Below are 22,862 nucleotides of genomic sequence, written 5' to 3' on the forward strand. Positions count from 1 at the left end.
CTGATCTGGACTCGTTTATTGCGGGTAATAAAGTAACAAATAAGCCTCCCAGCCGGCAACAAATTCTCATTCGCTTGTCCGATGACCGGTGGGGAAAAAAAGGTGGATATAGTTGTAACGTCTGTGGGCGGCGAGGCAATAATAAAGACCAATATCAATAACTGTTAATTATGTCCCTGGAAGACATTGCCACGCCCCCAACGACTAGACTTTGTCCTCGTTTAACTTCCTTTACCCTTGCGTTATTTAATCATAACCACAATCAGTGTGTGTAATTTCGACGCGAGCTGCCCGGAACGCACAGAGACGCACGGGTTACACAAAGACATGCGGGTCAGCTGGGTAGGAAGGTGTGGGGGCTTGCCATAAGTAAACCCCAGCTGACTCTTGTGGCTTTTATCATCGCCACAGAGAGCATGGATCAAAATAAAGACGCCAGAAATATGTTTAAAAGTCAAATAGTCGCCTCAGTCAGTCATTCTGGACTAATGTTCCCTCCAAATGTGATAATTAGATTACAGATCACGTTGACCAAACAATACTATGTGGTCAGACTTTAGCGCACTGACTATTCCTGAAACCCAGACCTAAAGGACAGCACCAAAACACCGCCCCTCCCCCCCTAAAAAAAGAGAGGTGATGCAAATCACTTCCTTTCAATCCGGCTCTTTGTGTGCGTAAGGATTGACTGGGGGGTGATGGGGGTGGCAGCTATCCATTCACTTTATACGGCTGCCGACCTCAGTGCTCCTGCCCACCCCCCACTCCTACTCCAGCAGAGCTCCACACACACGCACGCACACACACACACACACAATAGCGTGAGATCTCCTTACACAGGCAATTTTCTCTCCCTGTCCTCTAGTTCTCCTTCCCTTTTCTAGCCATGGGATGTTCAGGAGTTTTCAGCTCAACAATGACCAAACTAGGACCCGAAGTGTCCCAAAGCAATATGAGGATTAGGTCATCATCACTATTTCATGAATAGATGTATTAGGGGGAGTACTTTATACTCCAGCCATTGTCATTATCATTCATTTACATGGGTTAAACACTACACTGAATCATATCTCAAACAGAAATACCTCATTGGGACAAAACCTTGAAAAAGGTGGGGGATTATTTGGGGGCAACTGCTTTGAAAAGACACCCAAACCAAATCCACAACAAAGCCAATTTACAGAAATTACTCTCATCCACGTGCGCTGGATGATTAAACATGTCCGGTAAAGATGATCAATCGTGGATAAGAGGAAAACAATTCGCAGAACTGAGACACACAGGCGTGGGATTATGGTCACCTGTGTTAGAGAGAAAAAACACAGCGAAATTCCCCCACCTCATCGATTACACATGATCAAGGGCTCCGCTTTAATCAATTACGATAATTCACTCACTGCCGTCCTGAATCGCTACAGAGCTTCTCTTAATCAACAAGCTAAACCAACTGAACCAGCAGTACACTGACATACATCACGTTTAAACTTTTCACCCACTTCCAAAAACAACACACAAAGTGGTCAGAGACTTTTAAATGCACCGGTTCTCACAGCAGCTGCTGCTGTCCCCTGCACTCACCGTTCATTCATGTGTTCCGCTCCAAAAAAGAAAATTATTCCCAAAATGAAATATGTATCCGGTTCCTTGAGGGTTCACGGCAGCCTTTCTAGTCTTTGTATCCGCAAGTTGTGGAGCTCCGAGCCTGCAGAGAAATTCCCGACCAGCCGGCTGAGCGGAGAGCAGATCCAGCTCTATAATCCCTGCTCGTCTCCGCCGCTTCCTCTCGAAACAACCATGAAACTTGAGCCGCCTGACGGCCGGAGAGACTCTCTGATGTCCTTTATGTATTCTGCGTATTATTCCGTTTTGCCGTGCAGCGACGGCCCCGCTAGCTCGGGTCTCTCTCTGAATCTCTCCGCGTCGAGCTCTCTTTTTTCCTCTGCTTTCACACACAGAAGCAGCCGGGATCGTATTGCGTGAGCCGAGCTCTGTTTTAAAGGGACAGAGCAACGCTCTCTCTCTTTCTCACACACACACACTCACACACACATACACACACATACACGCCCGTCTGACGTCACCGCACAGCCCCGGAATTCCCTGACAGCGCAAACTGGCACTAAGTCCGACTCCCTCAACACGACTCCCGGTACCTCACTACCCTCATCTCCCTCCGTCCTCCTAGTAGATTTACTTGTTTATTTTAAGACCCCCCTTTTTCATTTCTATTCGACTCTTCTGTCTTTTAAGCGGATTCGTGACCGACTGTTACAGTCAGTGAGCATATTTCCTGTGAGCGTCTATTTTTGGATGAGGAAGAGTATTACCCCCTTGACCATGTTACCACAGGAAGACAGATACAGTACACTGTTAAGATTAGATTTAGTAGTACTATAAATAGGACCAGGTGTGTAGAAATAAACTAAAATTATGTAGAGGTTACATCCCACACTGTAGATTTGATATATTCCTGGTATGTAGGCTATAGGCCTATGGATTATTGATATACATTTAGATATACACTGTTGAAACTCGTGTCTTTTAAGGAAGTATGATATTAATAAACCAAGAACAACAAACTATGTCCCTATTTTTGTAAGCAGTCAGAGGGGAAAAAACTGCTGAATATCTGTGAAACACATTTGGTGTATAATGTTACATAATATCACATTGTCCATGATAAAAGGCTTATGGTACTTTAGAATTTTATACCTGTCATGTATTTAGGTATGACCTTTGAACAAGAGACCTTTTATCAAGTGTTTATAAGGTCACACTAACAGCATTATTAAGGTTATTAAAGTATTAATTCAGTTATAAATGTTGGTAAATGCTGTTGTTTGTAAATGGAATTTGGCTGAGATCCTCTGCAGCCCTTTTCTAGTAGTAAGTGGAGGAATTTTTTTCACCCTGGCCACTCAAAATATGTTCCCATCAATGGTTTTAAAGTGATCTATAAAGCATTCGTAAATTATTTATTAACCATTGATAAAGCCGTTAATCATGTCTTGTAAACCATTTACAAAGGCTGCCTCATTAAAGTTAATTTCATTATTAATTCTGTATACAGTGCTGTGTCTATGCTCAAATAGTTCCTGTTCTGCATTACTTGATTAATTGAATAATTGAACAATATATAAAAATGTGATATAGTGATTTTGTAATGACATATATAACCTACCGTGAGCTTTGTGTACAGATCTTTTGCAATATGTATGTGTATATATATATATATATATATATATATATATATATATATATATATATATACACATACTATACTGTACTATATTATGCTATACTATGTTTATATAGTACACAGTCTGTGTTGCTGTATTAGACAGTGTAAAGTGTGATTATATAACACTATATAAGACAGACAGACAGATAGATTATTTAATCACAATATAGTACACATGGCTAGACCTATAAATAAAACTTGAGTTATGAGACCAATAAATATCTTGCTCTCATCGAGGTGGTGACATTAACATCTTACATCTCATGACACAGATGTACAAGAATTATATGCTGTGTGCTTAGAAGCAGCCAACCGACATCCTGTGTGAGGTAAACAAGACTTCGAAAAACACGAACGGGTTTCTCCAAGGCTGGAAACATTTGGTTGTTCCAGCCTTTCCTGGCCAAAGTAACCATCCTGTACTCTGTAATAATGCCAAAGAGCCACATTGGTGTGACCAACAGTATGTGTCACACACTCTAAACACACACACATACACACACAGACACACACACACACACACGTGTAGAGGTTATATTTAGAAAGCACTTCCTCAGCAGGACAACAGGAGGCAAAATTAGCCGCCGCAGGGAGGACAGGAGTGTGTCATGGATGATGCTGAGAGGATGACATAAGGATATACACAGACGCAGTTCACTTATGGTCACAACAATGCTAAATAAAACCCCTAAAGAACAACATAAACAATAAAATCTGAGCATTATGAAAACTCTCTCTGCCATGGTGCAAATCAGTGATGCTATCAGTGTCTCACTGTCTGTTCCTCTCTCTCATATCACAACATCTTACTCACACTAAATTTTGAGATAACTGAAGGAATGAGAAAAGAGAGACGTGTGTCTGTGTGCTCGATGGAAACTCCTGATGAAGTAAGTGCATGGCATGTACAGTATGTACCATCAGGGTGCATCTAGAGTCTATTGTCAAGTGCCAATGAATGTTCAATAATGTGTTTTGTGTTGAGAAAGAGGAGGGACCCAGCACAGTGGGGGGCTTTATGACACTTGGTGGCAGTGTGCTGTTTTGGCTTTGTATGTGTGTGTGTGTGTGTGTGTGTGTGTTAAAGGCTGTGTTGAGAAACCAGCAGCATACTGGGACACATACAGCAAGTTTATCTGTAATAACAATACAGCAGCGTTTGCAGCTGCAAGTTCACATGCACGAGTGAAAGAGTAAAGGTTAGGGTGTAGCACCGATTCATCTGGTTTCATTTCTAATCAAAAGATGACACAGCATTTCAGTGTGTAGTACATTTCCTTGTAAATGGATGGAAGCTGTCACAAAACTTAAGATAATTAAATTCCAGATGATATAATTACATACTGAAAAGCCTGCATCCTTAATGTTATAATAATCAGTGTGCGTATTATAATACATCAACTCAGATGGAAAGACATTTTTTATCACATCATCTGGAAGTAATTACATCCTGAATCGCTACACTCATTAAATATCCACTGCGTTCTCTATGTATGTGATACATTATCTGATTCTCACTGCTGTGTGTGTTGTTCCTTCCTGCACCAAAGTAGACAAACATTAATGCTAACGTTGCTTGTGTTACGTTCTGGTGTGTGAGAAGCAGGGCTGCTTTCTATTTTACTCAGTTTATCTGATTTGATTAACTGTATTCTCATGTCGCTACTGGGGCGTGAGATTATTACACCGTATCTTCTTTTAAGTGTGTTGACAGAGCGCCTGTTGTCTCAAGTGTGTGACTTTACCCTGCTTTAAGTGTGGCAGTGTGTGTGTAATTGCACTGTAAAGAGTGTGGCGGGAGACCATTAGCGCTGCAAAGTGAACAGGAAGAGGATTGGAGATTGATGTGGGCACGAGTGGGACTCCATTCTACCACACACACACTGCACCCCCACACACCCCCTACACACACACACACACACAGCTTCCTCCAGCTGTTTCTCTCATAGATGTACTGTTCTGTATAATAAGAGTCTGAGAATATTAAATGTATGTTTGAGCTCAATCCCCGTCCTTCCTCTCCCACAACAAGGGAAGTCTAGGCATTAGAGTCTGTCCTGGGGGTCCCGAATGTGTGTGTGTGTGTGTGGCAGAAAAGGGACAACAAGGGGGGGAAAAAAAAATGTGGAGCACTGTGTGTTTAAGTTCTTATAACTCTCATGCATAGCTAGCAATCCTGTATTCGTGTGTGTGTGGAAGGGAGGCAGGCATGTGTGTGTGTGTGTGTGGACTTTGTGTGTGTAATTAAAGAGATCGGGGACAAGGACGGCTCAGTTCTCACACTCCAAATATATGTATATATATAGCAGCGCTCCCATGGGTACAAGCCCCAAGAATTCCTGTCATACCAGCCCCATACACACACACACACACACGTTTAAAAAATAAACACATAATTCTGATGAGGTCCAGAGAGAGAAAAAAGAAAGAAAGTATGCATGTGAGCCGGTGTGTGTGTGCTCTGCAGTCGTAGGAGACTGTGTCCCTGGTACAGATGGTACTTCTCAGCCTCTGATACGTAGGATTGTGTGTGGGACTGAGTGTGTGTGTGTGTGTGTGTGTGTGTGTGTGTGTGTGTGTGTGTACATGTGGCATACCGTGAGTCAGCCTTTTGGGTACACTGAGAGACCGACAGACACGATAATAATCACCTCCACGCACATACTCACACTACGAGGAGACTGGGGAGAGCCACACAGGCAGTCAGACAGACAGACTGGCTTAGCACACCCACATATATAGCAGCCATGTAGCCGGCTGAATAGAGCACTACAGCCGGGATAATTAGAGCCCTTATTCAAGGAGAGAGCGGCCGATAGGGAGCCCGGCTTTCCCTCTACTTCCTCAAACAAGCGGCTAATCCTTACTGTAGCACTATGATAAGCTAAGCACTCCAGCCCTGCATAATATTCTCACTATCACAAAGTTATACATAGTGAAAAGTAAACTCCGCTTAGAGGAGCTTAAAAAGCTCGGACGGCTGTTAAAGGAATACACCAAGTTTTTAGGAGATGGTCTAATTGGTCGATTTTCCTCTAAAGAGCTGAAACCAAAATCATCCATGTGAGCCTGGTTGGTAGATCATTGGCTTTAGTGCTACATGCTATGACTTTAGCGCACGCTTAGGCAACAAACCTTCAATAGCATGAAAATGAGCTTGTAGCAGCTCTGAAGCTAAACTGTGACAAAGCATAAATGACATGGACTAAGTCTGGCACTTTTGTGTAGCATCAACTAATAGTTATTTTCACTATTTATTCATCTGCAAATGATTTCCTCAATTAATCGTTTGGTCTACATATGTCATAAAATAGTGAATTATGTCCATCGCACTTTCCTGAAGCCACAGTTGACCTATTCACACTATATGTTTTGTCCAAACAAAAGTCCAAAACCTATAGTTAAATAATGAATTTCTGGGCTTTTGCTTAAAAAATATCTTTTAAGACTAACTGATTATCAAAATTGACTCATGCAGCTGAGGATAAACTAATCGATGAATCATATTTCAGCTTAATTTTTTACTAAAACAGTGACAGCTATTTGCTTGGTGTATTGCTTTAACACTTGTTTTTTAACAGAATGAGCAAGCAAATGTTTTTGAACTCTGATGTGGCTTTAAAGAGCAAAGATTTGAGAGTTTGATATCTGATTTTAAAAGTACACAAGAATGTGAAGACAAGGGGTTGAAACTAGTTGAAACTGTGTGTGAGTGATTACAAAAAGGATCAGCGGTCTAATCACACCCATGATTTCACAACCCACTACCTTCTTAACAAATGAATGTGCGCGTGTAATGTACACTCATTCACTTTCTGTTTTCCTCCTACTCCTATCTTACTCATGGTCTTTTGTCTCATGTCATTCTGCTCCTCTGCTTGTCTTATCTACAGTCAGTGCTATTATATAACATTTATGGACGTCATGTATCGAGTGCTTCCAGTTTTTGAAGAAAAACATTGAAACGTCACATCGAAAAGGATTCAGTAACTAAATCACAACTATACAAGTAAACGATTAACATTCCGGTGTGTTTTGTGGATGAAAGAATGACAGAGAGAAACAAGAGTAAGTAGTAAAAGAGAGTCTTACCTGGTACTCATGGGTAATGCAGTCCGTCTCTTTCAGCAGGCCACCATGACACCTCCCACCTCCTGAAACCACAACATGGAGGAACAAAGGTCAGTTTAGAGGTCAAACAGTGTCAAAAACAGCAACAGTAAGGAGTTGAACACAACATTCACACAAAAGAATCAGTTAGAAGGGACTCATGTCGACCTAGATTCTCTTTCATGTCCAAAGGATTCTGCTTTGAAACATGATTTTGCTATTTTATTTAATAACTTTGCTCACAAATCTGGTTTAAACTTGTACTGCAGTGAGTTGAGGATGATTTGGCATTTCCATTTTCACCTTTTGTCAAGGATAGGTCAAACACGTCTGTGACATTCCGATGTGGGTTGAAGCAGCGGTCAGCAATTCATCAGCATTTTCGTCAAGGGTTAAACGATTGACACCTTGTTTCTGCCTACTCAAGACCACCAGAGCTCATCTTTTATTTAATCCCCTTGCATTCGTGACGTTTGCTGACTGTTCTGTGGTCATGATGTTATTGATATGTCATTCTGTGCGGCTTATGAAACCACATTGTGTGTGTGTGTGTGTGTGTGTGTGAGTGTCAGCCAAAATGCACAGCAGGGCTTGGACCAGTGCTGTGGCCATCTGTGTGTGTGTGTGTGTGTGTGTGTTCCTCATGTACCGCCTGTTCAGTGACTCAAAGTGTCAGTACTGGGCCACATGACTGAGAACAGGTGGCACTCTGGTGTACCTCCCCGCCCCCAACACACGCACACGCACACACACACACACATCTCCACTTGCACCCTGAGAACACACAGCACCTGCAATGGTGCTCAAACATTAAAGCATGGTCACACGTAAATGCACCACACACACACTTTCTCAATCTCTTATATACTCAAACACTCATACGTGGTATATGCCCTTTTCACAGATAGTTGCGGTTGACACTAGTTGTGACTTAAATGTCACCACCTCTCTCAACCTCCTCTTCTTCACACTTCAACGTTCAATGTAACCCATCACCTCGTCCTCCCTTTACTCCTTTCGTTCTGTAACATGTGACTTTCGACCTACAGAGACTGACAGACACTGTGTCACACTTTGCTTTAACTTAGAAATACATAAACTTTGATTGTGCTGTTGGTCAATGTCCGTGCTAAAACGTTAGCACCAAACAGCACGGTAAATGATCTACCGCAGGGTTTAGGTAGTCTATGATCTTGTTACTAAACATGTCAGCGAACCGCAGGACAATCCTTTCACGCTAAAAACCTCTTGCTCTTTCATTCTCCTCATCTTTCACCTCTCATTCTTCTGTGCTCCTCTGACATTCTACCTGCAGGGCTGCAACATCAAACACGCCCACACATGGCACCTTCCATATGTTTTTCTATTGAGTATGTACACACACAACCGACACAATATACACAGCCTAAGGCAGGTTGTGTGCGCATGTGTGTGCGTGCATGTGTGTGTGTGTGTGTGTGTGTGTGTGTGTGTGTGTGTGTGTGTGTGTGTGTGAGAGACAGGTTTGTCAATAAGAGGCAGATATAGCTGGCTCAGCCTTCACTGATCTCGCAGCCTGGTGGTTAAGGCCCCCCAACCTTTGAACTCAAGGTCAAAGGGCATACCCCCTAAAGGGCCACAGCTGGCCTCACTGTAAAGGTGGACTGGCTGTGTGTGTGTGTGTGTGTGTGTACACTTAGGTGGCCCAGAGAAAATGTGTGTGCATTCTGAGCAGGGTTGCCTTAAAAGGAGGTCAGTGAGAGCATGTTGGAGGCTGATTTGTTGCAAGGGTAGAAAATATTTTTCATGACACATCGAATAAATAAATGTCACAAGCTTTGATATGATCATTTGACTTTGATCGATATCAGGACTGTGGGGAGAGAAACGGCGGGGGCCAACAGTGAGAAAGATAAAGAGACTGAAAGACACGTTATTAGAAGGAAGAAGGAAGTGTTGCAAGAGAATTACAGAATTAAAGATAAAGTAAGTGAAAATACACCTTTATATTGATATTAAAAAGGTTACAGGACAGTTACAGATGATGAGAAACAACATATGAAAGTGATTGTGAGAGATATAATAAAAGGTTGAGTGAGATAGATAGATACAGAAAGTGGTTTATCTTTTGTCTCTAAAGGTTAACCAGTGGGAGCATCTTCCTTTGACATTAACCAGCAAAGAGAGAGAGAGAGTGAGAGAGAGAGAGAGAGAGAGAGAGAGAGAGAGAGAGAGAGAGAGAGAGAGAGAGAGGGGTGGAGCAAAAAGAGACTCTGCTCAGAGGAGGAGAGTAGAGGAGATGAAGAGGCAGAGGGAGGGATCAGAGGAGGAGGAGGGAGAGAAGGCCAGACAAAAGATGAAGAGGGAGGAAAAACCAACACAGGGTGGGACAGAGATAAGGAGAGAGTGAAAACAGAGCAGGTCTAGTTTGACAGAGAGAGATGGCGGAAGGAGAAAAAGAGAGAATTAAGTGTTTGTATTGTGCAGACATGTCAAACCAGGTGTTCAGAGTGAAAACAGCACCGTGTTAAAAAAAAACACTCCCAAGGTTGTATCGGTGGTGGTGTGTCGCTGAAGGTACTTTAAAGATGAAATACGATCTGACGCTGCAAATAACGATTATTTTTCTTATCTGTTCATCTGCCAAATTGTTTTTTGAATTAATGGATTAATTGTTTAGTATATGAAATGTCCAAAAATACCCATCAGAGCTCAAAATGACTTTGAATGACTTGAAATGTCTTGTCTGAAATGCTGTTTGTCTCCTTCCACTGGCCTTTTTAGCACTTTGATTGTTGCTCTTCTCTCTTGTTGCTTATGGTATTTCTTATGAACTTGTCTACTTCCTGTTGTTTCTTTCTTTCTGTCTAGACTCTCTCTCATTGCACTTGTACCTGGTCAGCTACTTGGGAGTTTGTCGGAGTCACTGTCCTCTAATGCTTGATTGCCTTGGCCTGCTTGTAAGTTGCTTTGGATAACAGCGTCTGCCAAATGACAAAATGTCAACCTCTTCAAATTTATTTGGGGGTTATAACGATATATAACAAAGAAAAGAAGCAAATCTTTCTCATTTCAGAAGCTAGAACCAAAGAATGTGTGTCTTTTTTAAAACAATGTTTGCTTGAAAATGACTGAAACCATTATTTGATTACATTATCATGAAAATGCTAATTATTTTCCTGTTGATCGATCAATGGTTTCGGTTCTAATACTATGCAGGAAGTCCTGTTTGAGTAATAGTTCAATGAGTTTGATGGCTTATAACACCCCAAAACACTGCAGATGGTTTGCAATGGTATGAAGAAGAATTTTGGATTTTACAACTCTTGACAGTTATGACAGTTGCCTTCCTTTTATCCATTTTCTTACTAAAAGAGCAGAATTCTCCTGTTCACATTACAAAGTAATCTACTAGGAATGTGTGTTTGCATGCACTTGTCAGGCCAGCACGGTGCGATGCCAAATGATTGTTGCATTGCGCTGGAGCAAAAGTTGAGCCTGTTTAAATTTTTTGCAGAATGACGGTGCGTTTTTTTTTTTTTTTTTTTTTTTTTGCTGGAGCCCTCTGAATTTGCAGTCCAACTGCGTAAACATAGTGCTCTCATTGAAATGAATGAGATGAATGAGGAGGCTGCATTTTTTCACGCAGTGCTAATGTCTGAACATGGCTCTATAGCTATTCAGTTTCAATGCTATTGTCTAAAAATGGTCTGTTTATTAACACAAGGTTTCAGTCTGACTGACCTACATGAGGACTATGAACAATCACCACAGCAGTTATACATAAATACGTACAGGTACTTATACTGTTTACATGCTAAAGTAAATTATCAGACCTGAGGAACACAAAAATCAGGTCAACTGACAAATTAAACACCTTGAGAAAACACACCAGGTCAAGGAAAAGAGGGCATCGTTACTCAAAACTATAAAACATCACACACACAAACGTGCTATTGTCTAAGAAACAACAGACTACACACCCAGGTGTCACACCTCCAAAAACACACATCCTGTACAAACACACCTAAACCTAACGTACAGTATAAGCATAAACTGAGCATACTGTAGGTTTACTATGCATATTAGTATGCAAACCATACAGTAGGCTCCAAAAGACTTTACTGTATATCCACACACACTGTGCATATGCAAGTAGATACACACACTCCTCTCGCACTGATGGAAAGATAAATGTATGCGCACCTACTGTACACACTGGGGAAAGCTGCTAATCTGACACCTTTGTCCCTTTGTAAAGAAGCCCAGTCTTATGGCTTTGCTGCATGCTGTACATACTGACCTAGTGTACAGTAAAATCCTTAGCATGTGTGAACCTGCATAGCGTGAATAGAGTGGCCGTGCTTGGGCTGCTCTAGCCCTTACTCACTGGTGATTCAGTAGTTCTCTTCAAGTTAGGACAGCAAGCTTCATACCTGTACACATACACACACACACATACACAATAGTAGGCTGTTGCAGAAGTGGTTGTAAATGATAAGGTTTTCTTCTTCGGTGTGTCTTTGTCTGGATTCTCTGTCTCTGCATAGTCATTTGGTTGTTATGCTTGCTGCATTGTGTGTTTCAAGGCAGTGACTCAGGACAGGACAGGTTCAATTCTTAAATTAACCTCTGGCAGAGTAAGCAGCCAGGGGGTGGATACTATAATGTGAGTGCTGATCAGCATGCACACATCAAGGAGCTAATACTGAAAAAGGCCACTTTTGGGAACAATTTCAGAGCTTTGTGGAATGCTGTCACACCACATCCTGAAAATGTGTGTGTGAGTTAAGGATGTGGGTAGATAAGGGAACTTGTTGTAGAGTTGTTTGAATTCAATTCAAGTCCATTTTATTTATATAGCACCAAATCATCACAAAAGTTGTCTCATGGCACTTTTTACATAGAGTAGTTCCAGACCATACTGTTTTACAGATACTCAACATTCCCCCATGAGCAAGCACTTGGTGACAGTGGCAAGGAAAAACTCCCCTTTAACAGGAAGAAAACACAAGCATGAATGAACAACAGAGGAAGGTGGTTACTTGTCTTATGGGTAGTGGTCAACTGATCGATTATTTGGGCTGATACCTGGCATTTTGAGATAATCGGCATCGGCTGATGCCTGCGCTCACAAGGCCGATAAAGAAAGAATGTTTGCAGACACATCTGCAGGCAAGCTTGCCAGTGTAGCTGCTGTGTGAACGATGACGTCAGCGGGTGCTGTCTAACTGTGGACAGTGCAGATCTATTGCGATTCCAGAGACTCAGATTGAGATTCGAGTGAACGAGGCCTGGCATATATTGATGGCTATTGGGGAAACCTCCGTCAGCCTCCCACTGCTTTAGAAATAAAATGTTTTTTACATGAATCGCTTCAAAAGTTTGTTTGAGTTTGAACGATAGTAAACACAGGAACTAGCCGCCTAGCAGCATTATGGCTAACTGCATAGGGAACTACATCCAAGGCACGTCGGTTTGTTTATGTCTGAGGCTGTGGATAGCTCAGCGTCTGTTCATGCTAGAGAAGTATGGATTACAGCTGGACGATAGAGACTGACAAACTGTAATTCCTCACACAGTGTTGTAATCGCATATTTCTTACTCTTTCAGGTGATTTTGTGGAGGTGAAACAATCTCCAGGACGACAATATTGACAAACACTGTAGATCCATGTGTAGTAGTTACACAGCTGGGATTACTCTCATCCGTGGACACTTCTAGATTTTCCGAGTCTGACAGCAACAGGTCCAACTGCAGAAAAAGTTTTCCTCTTCACTCGTCTGGAGAATACTGACTGCAGGAACACCAGCAGTTTCTGAGGTAACTGTTACTGTACGTTGTCTTTCTGCCTCCATTCTTCATTTTTCTTCTTTCTGTTGTTTTATCTCCTCTTTGTGTAGTCGAATAAATATGCATTCAAAGTGAAATGAATCACGATCATCCTCATAATAGTCCACGGGATAATCAGTCACTGCATTTAGTTTTTTAAAATTTCCTTACAGTCTAATCGTGATAAAAGTCAGCCTCAAACATGTAAACAAACCAGTGTGCGCATATGAATATGTGGGTGGTTTGGTTAGCCGGCAGACTGTCCCGACTGTAGTTCACTATGCAGTTAGCCATAATGCTGCGACAGACGGCTAGTTCCTGTCTTTACTTTCATTCCGACTCACAAACTTTTGAAGCATTTCATATAAAAATCATGTTTTTTTCTGAGGCAGTGGGAGTTTGCCTTGATAACCATCATTATATGCGAGGCCTCGTTCACCCTAATCTCAGTCTGAATCTCCAGAATCTCAATTACGGAGCTGCAGAGAGCAGTTAGTAGGACGCATAGCCGCAACTGCAACATTTATGGGAAATATATCAGGTTCAAATAAACTGGAAATTTCCCTTAAGAAACTGAGACAACGCACATTTTTTTATTTTCAAATATTTTTCTGTATTAAATTAAATAATACATTCGTGTTAAATAAATTTTATTGGGACCAAAAACAAAGAGATGCTGCTGGGTGCTACTGCGTGCACTAATATTGCTAAATGCTCTTGTTAAATACACTAAAACTATTTTTCATTCTTTTTTTCTTTTTTTTTTTTTTTTTTAAAGATTAAGCTTTTGGATTGCCTGTGGACGTTTATTTAGTTGTGCACTGCAGACAGAGTGCAGATCAGATAATAGCATTAGTGTTAAATAAATGTTAATTTAACTTAACAGTAATTTTGTGTCTCATTTGTTATTATATTTATCAAATGCAAAAAAAGAAAACAAAAAAAGATATTGACATTATATATCAGCCGCCATGCTCTCTAAATATCAGCATCAGCCATTGAAAAACCCACATCAGTCGACCACTACTTATGAGTTCAATGTAGCTGGTTTATAGACTCCAGGAATTGTGGGTTTTCACATTCAGTTGGTTGACACTTTTCAGTCACATGGATAGTAAGCAGAGTGTTCTTCTAGCTGTGTGTGTTTTCATGCTTTTGGGCACCCTACATATCTCATCCAAAACTAGTTAAATAACTAACTTAACATTGATCTGTTTTTGCATTTTCTGTCAGATCTGTTGCTATTTAAAAAGCCGTGGAGCTAATATGCCCAATGTCACGTTACTCAAGCCCAATAAACTGGATTTAAACTGTGGGTGGAGGATGTTTTATTTTTGTGTGCATGCATGAGAGAGGCAGCGAGTCTGTTTTCAGTCTCATTTGCCTGTAAACATGCATGTGCTTGTGAGGCCAGAGCTGGCAGAGCTACACACAGTGAGGAGGAGTGTCAGGTTGACTGTGGTCGGGGCTGTTTGGCTTGGTGAACTTCTGCCACATGGCTTCAGTAAAAGGTCATGGTCAAAACCAAGCCTGGCTCACACAAACCATCACACCCACTCTGACTCCCACACTCAGACACACATGCAGGAGCGGATGGAGAGATGAAGTGTCAGACAAGACACAAAGACAGACTGACTTCCTCTTGGGGACAAGCAGGGAAATGACACCCACATAAAGAGGAGGAGGGTGACAGACAAGACTTACCAACTAGTGCCGCACACGCACACACACACACACATGCAGACTGTCTGAAAATCCAGCAGTCGTGAGCCCGCAACCAGACAAATAGGAAGACAGAGAGACAGACAGAGAGAAGGAGAGAAGACGAGAGCGAACAGTTGGTAATAAATCGTGTCTAGACAGACGCTAATGAAAGCAGCCCGGTAGTGCAGGCTGCCAAAATCAAGACCTACGAGCAGTATCATTATGTGTGTGTGTGTGTGAGATGTTTGTGCGAGCATGTGTAAATGAGTATTTGATGACTAAAACCCTTTAACACTTGTCATGTGCTGTTTTTACCCTCACTGTCCTTTCTCTTTTTCTCTTCTTCTCTCTCTCTCATACACACACTCACACACACATACACACACACACACACACACACACACACACACACACAAACCACACCACAGCAGCCGAGCAGAGTGCGTTCCTCACAGCTGTAGAAAGCATTCGGAGCCGCAGCAGTCGGTGGCGGCACAGTATTGTGACGTCAATCACTCCAAAATTAAACATGGCTTTGTCATCAAACTCTGACTTGTCAACAGCATCCCTGCAAACAACATCTAACATACCTGTAAGACTGAGCAGAGCACAGACACACAAGTATTAAAAGATGTTTATGGCTACACACACGACTTGCATAAAGACTTTTTCCTTTAGTGCCACCAGTCTAAAGTTTCTGTTTGTACAGAGAAATTATCAAAATTTCAAGAGGAGTTTATAAAGAATATATCGCTACAGTGGACTTTATGCTTCAAAGGGGTTGAAACTTTCAAGATAACTTTACTTTATGGATGCTACCATCCATTTTTTCATTCATCATCACATTGCTGTCTCTATAAAAACTGTGCTTTATTAGACTGCCAGTAAAGAAAATCTAAAAATATATGTATGGCTATAAGGATTATAGTATGTCTCCACATGAACAACACTGCAATACATAACCGCATTGTAATAGTGAGAACTGGTCTGTTAAAATCAAACTAGTAACACTATTGTCAGCAACACAACTCAGGTCCTTAAACACAGTGTATCTTGACACACTCCTGGAAGCTCAAAAACAACAACATTAGAATGAAGAGGAGCAGGCTGCTAGCATGCCTAAACTCGCTACACACACACACACACACACACACACACACACACACACACACACACACACACACACACAAAACACAAGCACGGAAGCCTGAGAAATGAGAAAAAAAATATTTTTCCTGAAAGTGATAAGTGATGGGACTCTGATAATGAGTCATAACAACAACACTTTCCTCACCTCGTTAGAGATCCTGTGTGTGTGTGTGTGTGTGTGTGTGTATCGTTTCGTGTGCGTGTGAGTGGGCGATAAGAAGTGGGAATGGGAGGCGTTTATGTGGAAGGTGTGTTAAAGCCTGGAGGCTAGTGGAGGCATTAGCCCAGGGAGCCACTTTTACTGACTCTGGGGTTGAGTGTGTGTGTTTGTGTGTGTGATTGTGGGCCTGAGTTACAAGTCCTGCCAAGCCCAAACTCACATACCTGCACAAAGGTGCTAAACTGTACTATCCAGTTGCACAATGCCATTTAAGTTAACTGTCACATACCAAGAAGACTTACGCACACTGCTGTGTGTGTGTTCACTCCAAACCACAATGATTTCATACCTATTAAAAATAAAAGGCTGAAAATGGAAATTTCTAATTTGCAACCAGCCACACTCAGTGAGTGTAACAATGAGGGTGTGTTTGAAAGCGAGCTGAGGTACAGCATATGAAGGAGAAAAAGAGTGTGTTTGTAAAGGTTGCTGTGTGTGTATTTTTATAGTGCGTGCAAATGGATGTGTGTGACTTGAGCTGCATCTTCTGCATCTGCTCACAAAGACTTCTTTATCTGGCTGTGGCACACGTGATCCCCACATGGTGGCTCATACCGTCTTCACAGGACCACACACACACACACACACACACACACACACACACACAAAGACTCACACACTCACATATGTAGTCACAAAATATGACAAGCACTCAATCACTTTCACCAGCAAGTAAGCATACAACCCCATAATGTATACATACCTCCCCCTCCTCTGTGTCTGTATGGTAAGTCTCTTCCCATAGGCACAGTGCTTAAAGGGAGGTATCAGTGTCTGGGTATTTAAAGGGGAGGGAGGCTGCCTGGCTGCCCTCCAGACACTATGACCCCACACTTCCTGCACTGGGTAGGCGCCACAGCAGACGGGCACACAAACACACAGATCCATCTATATCACACACCAGACTCTAATGTCATGTGATAAAGTACAGAATACATAGATACCACAGACAATAGCTGATGATGGTGTGTATGTGTGGGTGGTGGTGGTGGTGGTGGTGGTGTTGAGCTCCTCCCGATCTTACAAGTCACACTTCACTGTGTAATATCTATCATGGTAGAAATGCCATAACAAAGAAACTAAGTCGAGCGGGGAGACAGAAAGCAGAACAGAATAAAACAGAAAGAAGCTCTGCAGAAATCTATTTCATGGTGCGGATGAGAAACATTTCACATCTTCTATCGCACGCTACATAACCTGAGGATGGTGAAGATAATCTAGTGGTTCATTCTACTTGGCAGGAAAAGTCACCTTATAATGCAACCTTTTAGCAATATTTCTTTCCTGGCACCTCAGTGGAAACAAAGCAATGCCATCAAATCATTTTAATACACTTTGCTCTCCTTGCTGTTGGCTGATTGTAATTTTGGTGATCTAAGATTTGAATCTCTACTGTTGCACTTTAAATAAATCAGCTAAATGGCTGGAAAAAAAAATTAAGTGGGGAAAATGCTTTAAGTGGTAGATTTCTCTCCTGAGTCTTATAAAAACTGAGCTTGACATCAACAGCAGAGCTGCTGAAGTCAGCGGAGTGTTGTGTATGTGTGTGTGTGTGTGTGTGTGTGTGTGTGTGTAATATGTGTGTGTGCCATGATTATAATGTTCCTCCAGTGTTGATACATCTGATACCAGCATGAAAAATGCACGGCCGATATGAGCGCTGTCATGTCAAAGATAAATAATCAAAAACAGCTGTAAATATTGTAATGGTGAGTGTAGTTCTGTGTGTGTGTCTTTTATGTTTGTGTGTTAGATACTGCATGAATACAACCTGCAGTGGCTCTTGAGAGACTTTATACTGGGACTGGATTTCCACTATTGGCAAATCTGTCAGCGTCGCCATGGAAATACTCTGCCAATCGTGTTGTAATCATTGCTGTAATCCTCTTCCATAGGAATTCGAGTGCAGGCAGCCTTATGAACACACACGGTTTATGCTAATGCTGCATTTGATCCTTCTACATCTCATACTGTGTCTTTATTTGAGGTGTGCGTATGCATGTCTCTGTCCGTGCATTTGAAGAGTGTGTGTGTGTGTGTGTGCGTGTGTGCATAACCATGTGTCGAAGACATGCCTTTGTGTGTTTGTGTGTGTGTGTGTGTGTAAATGTGTGTCCTTGACCAGCTGCACAGGGCAGAGGAAATGAGGCAGAACCCAATCTGGTCCACACCTGTCTGTCTCTCTCTCTAGAGGGAGGAGCATAGGGCCTCACACACACACATACACACACACACACACACACACACACACACACACACACACACGTACACACACACAGCTTCATAAGTGCGCTGTTCACATTCTGTATGAGCAGATAGATTATGCATGCAGCAGCCAGCTAAGGAGCTTGGATCTATTAATGTATGCACCGAGACAGTTTTATGTTTGTGTATGCTTCATGAGAGAGAGAGAGAGAGAGAGAGAAAGAGAGCGCGTGCGAGAGAGAGAGAGAGAGAGAGAGCAATGATATGTGTGAGTGTTTGTGCTGCATGATGGGGGTGAGAGAGAAAGAGGAGATATTGACACACATTAAGTATACAGAAAGAGAGAATGATAGGGGAAGACAAGAGGGGGAGACTTCTTTTGGAGAAAGCAGACAGGAGCGAGGGATGAGGTGGAGGGAGAGGAGATGAAGTGATCGGGGATGACAGTCTGAGCCACACAAGGACAGAGAGAAAAAGAGGGAGAGGGAGAAAGAGAGAGAGAGAGAGAGATTGCACCGGTAAGGGAGGGTGGGGGTGGGGGGTTACTCCAGGACGCCAGAACCCAGTGACATGACACAGATGCACTGTGCTACTATGCAGAGAGCAGAGGGGTAGAGGAGGAGGGTACAGAGCGACAGAGAAGAGGAGGAGGAAGAGGGGGGGGATGGGTGTGTGAGAGCATATTGCCTCTCTGCTCTGTTTCCACATTTATTCTGTGGAGAAGATGATGATAGCTACATTGTGGAGATGGAAACGCGCCTCCTCATGTTAAAGTAGCTACATATAGCATCTTAACATCAATGAATCATTATGGAACATTAATATAATCACTGTACAGCTGGTGCAGTGATTATAATGAGCCTGCTGGGGTTTTAACAAATGCTAAGAGAATTCAAAGAGATCATTTCAACCCTGTTCTTACCTCTCTGCTCTGGTTACCGGTCAGTTTTAGAGGTGACTTTGGGACTAAACTGCTGAATTGCTAGTCCTCTATGACCCAGATCCTCAGGCGGGGTTTGTCTGACTGTTGCTTAACCCTGGTTTAAGACTGACGCCCAAATTATACTTTCAGCATCTGTACAGCCACAAATGTTCTCAAGGGTCTGCCTGACATAAATTTTGTCGTCTGCTCATGTCTATGGACTGTACGTGTCTATAAACACATCAACTGCAGATGTGGGTGGAACACATCTGCATATTCATATACCCGGCATATTATGTACGGAACCACCCACTGTGCACATTTCAGAGTATGAGTAACATCTTTTAAGAGATTTTAACCTACCTTCATCTCTTTTTTTTTTTATTGTTACTAATTTTAATTTCTTTTCTTTGTTTTTAAAAGTCTGATGAGTGTTTAAATTGTATTTGTTCATGTAAAGCACATTGTAATTTACTTCAGAAAAGGTGCATTACGTGGCATTATTCATATTGTACTGTCTGACAGTCTCTACACTTCGTCACTGGGTCAGTTTGCTTAAAATTAGAAGGATCGCTTTACAGCGCGAAACAGGAAGAGGGCGCTACACGGGCTTTATCTTGTAACAGCAGACGGGGGGAAGGCGCCAGCGGAAAAACGATCTCCGACATATTTATCATCTTCAGTAAAGCTTCAGTAAACAGTAAAACACCCGAGAGGGACAGGGTGGCAGAAGAAACGACCACTAACATGGTTGTGGCAGGAAGCGACGGGGTGTAATGACAGTAATAGAAATAGTGTGAGATGCCAATCATCTCAACCATTAGTTTCATTGGTTTATGGTTACTATGCTGGATATCACAGTTTGACAAAAGGTGTTGGAAAATGCTATATGCACTCGTTTTAACACATATTCAGCTGCACACATGATATATTGCTGTCACTTCTGCTTGATAACACACTCACCCACACACACACATGCACATGATTTCATTTCCAAGTTTCACGCAGATATTACATCAGAAGAATGTACTTCCACCCACACATACAATCACTTGTATTTTTCTTCTCAATACAGTACGCCAAACATTATCATACATATATGCACGTAGGCAGGCTATCAGTCTGCCGACATATAACAGCAGAGCCCTCCATCCATCCATCCATCCATCTTCTCCCCCCCCCCCCCCCCCCCTTTATTTCATCTCCAGTCTCCCTCCGTCCCTCCCTTCACACCTGCCAGGCCTACAGCAAGGTCACACACCTCAATTACCCTGTGCACACACACACACACACACGCACGCATGCACACACAAAGAGCGGGAGAGGGAGTGTGATAGGGAGGGAAGATAAGAAAGGAGGGGGCGAGAGCAGATTTCACGCTACCCTGAGCACTGGCTAGCATGCACCAGTGTTTCTGACATTTTATTTATGATGTGCAATGTTCGGTACCTGCCCTCTCCTCTTTTCTTTATCTCCCTCTTTGTGTCTCTAGTTCAGGCGATCATGAGCATTACTCTTGGGTAAATACCTTTATCAGACAGCCATATGAATAGTAACCAATTATGGCATCGGCATAAATTCTGTGTAAAAAGAACAAGCACACACAGGAATGTAGGTTTTATCAGCATTTGTACAATAGCGTGTTTAAAAAATGTGATGACTTACTATTTCAAAAGATGCAAATGAGATGTTTCATCAGAGGGAAAACAAGTGTCATTTTCTGATGTTGCACATTTTCAGTTACAGTTGCAATATTCAACATCGCAATTTATACGAGCAAAAATTGCCCCCAGCGATGTAACAAGAGCTGCCACTTAGAGACTTAATAATCACCAGCTTAACACGAATAGTCTGAATATCAGGCTGTAACATCGACACTAATGTGTCTTACAAAATAACACACCATGAATCCCAATGTGCCTAATAGCCATATTAATGTACAAGCAGTGAACGTGATCCTCCTATTAGGGTTTTTGTATCTGCAGGCAGACTGCTGTTCACCCATGCAGCCACGGGAGGCAGCCAGCTGTGTTTACACTGTGGGCTGATACAGCCGCCATATGGCAACAGAGTACAGGACACACACAGCTCCTGGAAACTGCAAACACACTGCCCAAACACCACTCGGTGCATGCACGGCCCCGTGTTGAAAGCTCCAGTTTGATTGGAAACTTTGAATAAAAGGCTCAGAGGAGTCGGTTTTAAGCCTAAAACCTATGAGAGAGAGAGAGAGAGAGGATGAATAGGAGGATTTCGGAGAGAATATTTTGTAGCGGTGGGCGGTGGGAGGGTGGAGGACTTCAGTTTGGGTAATAACACTCACACTTAGAAGCACAACAATGCTACGATATATTAAAGCCGCCTACACGTGTCGGCCAGTGGCCATCGGCTGATGGGTGTAGGAGTTTTAAATGTCTTAGGCGTCTCTTATTAAAGGTTTCTCAACTCCCAAAGCGCGTGAACACATGGACTGGAAGAAAAATATCTTTAAGGTCACTGCTTTTCCTTTTTGCAGATATTCTATGTTGCTGCTGAATGAATACGGAGAGAAGAAGAAGAAGAAATATGCAGTGTTGACTATCTGACAGAGGCGATCGAGTAGACACACACTGATGCTTGTTTTCTATACATCGGTCATAGAAATCCTGCGCGCGCACACACACACACTCACACACACACACGTACTGCACTGATATGATATCGTATATCATATCAGTGCAGTACAGTATAGGCAGCTTCCAGACATCTAGTCAAACAAAGGAAACAGAGAAAATCAATTACAACAACCTCCCCCCAACCCCACCACCCCCACACATGTGTACGTGTACACACACACACACACACACACACACACACACACACACACACACATCTACTTCTCTCTCCTCTGATCTCTGCAATCAAAGCCATCTGATCACAGTGTGTGTGTGAGAGAGAAGCCCAAAGCCAATTGGACCTCAGGGTTGAGGGTTTGGTCAGATGCATTTCAGGGTTTTGATTGACACAAATTTACAAGTTTAAGGTTAGGAGAGAGGGGGGGAAAAAAATGGAACAGGACGAGGGAAAGAGGGATGAAAGAGCGGAAAGGGGGGAGACAGAAATGAGAGAAGGCTGTGAACAGATACTGTAGGGGAAGATATAGGAGGGGGGGAGGGAGGGTGCAGACAGACGGAGGAGGAATGGAGGGCTCGACTCCTTGAGACAGATCATGTTACCAGTCTGGGGGCACACACACACACACACACACACACACACACACACACACACACACACACACACACACACATATAAAGGTCACAGTGCACCCGCCGCCCTCCAGACACAGTCATGCAGAGTCACAGATATCCTCGTAAACACTCCAAGAAAGACACCACTTTGATTTCTCACACTCTGTCCTATAAACACACACTGAACACACACACACACACCTGCCAACTGCAGTTATGAAACAATGTCCACACACACATAAATCAGCTAAAACTCCATCATAAAGCAGCAGG

At 42.5% G+C, this 22,862-nt stretch overlaps 1 protein-coding gene across 6 annotated transcripts in view; it reads right to left on the reverse strand.

Moving 5' to 3' along the window:
• Window positions 1-22,862, reverse strand: part of kdm6ba (lysine (K)-specific demethylase 6B, a) — a 103,278-nt gene that overhangs the window by 22,788 nt on the left and 57,628 nt on the right. For 4 of the 6 annotated variants that reach the window (XM_044340619.1, XM_044340620.1, XM_044340624.1 and 1 more), the window contains one exon: window positions 7,334-7,395. The gene's annotated coding sequence lies outside the window, so the exon portion shown is untranslated. Of the gene's footprint in view, window positions 1-1,578; window positions 1,994-7,333; window positions 7,396-22,862 lie in introns of those variants that run through there. The other 2 variants (XM_044340623.1, XM_044340621.1) reach the window with 1 other exon arrangement.

The sequence above is a fragment of the Thunnus albacares genome, chromosome 22, assembly GCF_914725855.1.
Source record: "Thunnus albacares chromosome 22, fThuAlb1.1, whole genome shotgun sequence".
Lineage (NCBI taxonomy): Eukaryota > Metazoa > Chordata > Actinopteri > Scombriformes > Scombridae > Thunnus > Thunnus albacares.